This window comes from Centropristis striata, chromosome 22 (genome assembly GCF_030273125.1).
Source record: "Centropristis striata isolate RG_2023a ecotype Rhode Island chromosome 22, C.striata_1.0, whole genome shotgun sequence".
Classification (NCBI taxonomy): domain Eukaryota; kingdom Metazoa; phylum Chordata; class Actinopteri; order Perciformes; family Serranidae; genus Centropristis; species Centropristis striata.
The window spans coordinates 30340246-30343423 of record NC_081538.1 but is presented as its reverse complement, the minus strand read 5'-3'; the positions used below and the strand labels follow the sequence as shown (position 1 = coordinate 30343423).

The 3178-nt window shown below is 28.4% G+C and overlaps 1 protein-coding gene across 1 annotated transcript in view; it reads left to right on the top strand.

The window, feature by feature from the left end:
• The window catches only part of mdm1 (Mdm1 nuclear protein), a 22045-nt gene extending 21335 nt beyond the window's left edge, over nucleotides 1–710 (top strand). The window contains exon 16 of the mRNA XM_059325956.1: nucleotides 1–710. This exon is cut by the window's left edge and continues 186 nt beyond it. The gene's annotated coding sequence lies outside the window, so the exon portion shown is untranslated.
• Nucleotides 711–3178: the final 2468 nt, after the last annotated feature.

Below are 3178 nucleotides of genomic sequence, written 5' to 3'. Positions count from 1 at the left end.
TGATAACGCTGTATTTTTATAGATTCAACAGATTAATTTAAACATCATGTATTTTTATAGCTGCTGATCATTTAGTTTTATATGAATTTAGAAATCAGGTTTGTTCAATAATTATGTTAATTTAGTCATTTTGTTGCTTTAATGTGAGATTAATGAGATCAAAGTCATAAAAGTGACACAAACATGAATCTGTTTTTGTTTTCACGTCGTTACAGACGATGAAAATCTGAAATATTTGAAGTCAAGTTAGAAAAAAAAGAACACAAATGTGAAAAAGTTTCTTTAAATCTGATTAAAATGTCGATTTATTTGTTTCAAAGTTGCATCACAAACTTTTCTATCATGTTTTTCTCAAGAATCAAACAAACAAACTGTAACGTTTCAAACTTTTCCATGAAAGAAAAAGAAAAACACACAAACGAGGCGTTTCATGTACAAAATAAAAGACAAACAATGTGATTTTAAATGGAAATTATTGTCCACATGGATTTAATTCATGATGTTACACACGTGATCCATTTCAGTCTGAATTATATTTATTTTTATAGGATATTATTCCAATAGTTTCTTTCATTTCTGCAGAAAAACACTGGATGATAACTTGTTGTTATTGACAGACTTTTAATTGAAAACTGTAAAAAACAATATATTTCATGTTCAAAATGGACAAACTTGTGTTTTTTTTGTGAATATAAACTCTGAATTCTGAATTTGCACTCTGTTTTTATTTACACTAAACTTAACGAGGGTTGCAACTAACCATTATTTTCATTATTGATTAATCTGTCGATTATTTAAACAATTAATTGATTTTTTTGGGTAATTTTACATCTTTTTTTGGGTAATTTTACATCTTTTTTGGGTAATTTTACATCTTTTTTTGGTTAATTGTACATCTTTTTTTCTGTAGTTTTACATCTTTTTGGGGTAATTTCATCATGGATTAATCTGTCGATTATTTAAACGATTAATCGATTAGTTGTTTGGTGAATAAAATGTATAAAAATATCAACCAGTGTTTCCCATACCACAAGATGACGTCCTCAAATCTCTTGTTTTGTCCACAAACCAAAGAGATATTCAGTTTATTGTCATAAAGGAACAAAGAAACCAGAAATATTCACATTGAAGAAGCTGAAATCAGAGAATTTGGACTTATTGTCTTTAAAAAAAACTGCTCAAACCAATTATCAGATTATCAAAATAGTTGATGATTAATTTAATAATCGATTATTGTCCGATTAATCGAATAATTGTTGCAGCTCTTAACCTCAACGACTAAAACTCAGTAAAACATCAGACAGAATATAAACTGAACTAAAATATAAACGCAACACTTTTGTTTTTGCTCCCATTTTCTCAAAGATCTGAAAATTTTTCTATCTACTCAAAATATTCTCTCAAATATTTTCCACAAATCTGTCTAAATGTGTGACAGTGAGCCGAGATAATCCCTCCACCTCTCAGGTGTGACTCAATGATTAGAATCATTGATTATTGATTATTGACCAGATTATTGACCAGGTGTTCTTTCGTGGCAGAAATTCCTGAAACGTTTCTTCCTGTTTCCTGTTTCGGTTCTTTAAATATTTCTTTAAATTAAACGTCGTGTTGTCCCAGAACAAACATCGTCATCACTTCCTCCGGACGGACAGCACGGTTACCTAGCAACCACCCACACTAGTTAAACACACACACACACACACACTCTGGCTGTGTGTGTGTGTGTGTGTGAATTCCCCTCTAACGTATCAGACGGTCAGGAGAGTTCATCACCATGTGAGAAAGTTTCATTTTAAAAGTAATAAACTCATAAAATGATTTTAAACAGTTGTTGCTGTTATTAACGTCAATAACACGATTCTGCATCTTTTAATCTGCACAACGTTAAAAAAACCTGCAGGTTCATCATCTGATCACTGGTTCTCTCTGTGTGTGTGTGTGTGTGTGTGTGTGTGTTGCATATTATACAGGTATATGTACGTTTACAAAAAGTATTAATTTTGATGTATTTGTGTGAGAAATCTGCAGGTTTGAGATTCAAGTTTCAGGAGTTTTTATTATCATGATACATGAAAGCTAAATGTCCTTCAGACTCACAGCTTAAAGACACACAACACCTTAAAACACACGTTAGAATAAAAACACATGGATCAAATAAAACAGACATGACTGGACATGATATAAAATATTGTAATGTAGATAAAGTGCAGTTAGTACAAGAAGTTGTTGCACAAGCTGTTGTTTTAAAAACATTTTTTAAATGTTGGAAAATATATATATATATATATATAATTTATATTGTCTTATTTTCTTATCTGATATATAATATGTTCCTTATAGTTCCAGCAGACATTAACATATTTATATTATTCACTTTTTGCAGTAAAACAGACAATAAGAGGGTTAATGATGTGTTGGCCTTATGGAAGTTTTTATTATCTAACCCTGGTAATAAAAATACAAAAAGATTTATAAAAAAAAATATATATATATGTATATATATAGTGATGCTGTGAAAAATTTAGATATCTGACGCTCTCTCTCTTTCTCTATATATATATATATAAATGTCTAGACTTTTTTAACTTTATAAATCCACATGTACACAATATGTGTGTGTGTGTGTGTGTGTGTGTGTGTGTGTTTGAATTTTAAAAAGTGCAAAATCCTATAATCAAATATAACATAATAATTGATAATGATTTTGGTTCTTATCAATAAAACCATGTTAAATGTCCAGATATCAGCTCTTAAATTAAACTCTTATCAGATATTTTTGTTGTTATCATTATATTTGTCCAAACAAATGAACTTTTAGTTGAACCAGGCATTAAAATTATATATATATATATATATATATATATATATATATATATATATATATATATATAGATCAGCATTTCTAAACTTAAAGTCTGATGAATTATACCTAGATTCTGATAATTTTTGAACACTATGCAAACGTAAATATATTTTTTAATAAATATGGAATATATATATTTTTTAAAAACTTTTAAAAAAAAGTTTCCCAGTTTGAGTGTCAGATATTTACATTTTTTACAGCATCACAACTTTTTTATTATCAGGGTTAGATAATAAAAACTTGAGTCATCACATCAAAAACCCTCTTATTGTCTGTTTTACTACATAATATAAATATTATATGAATGTCTTC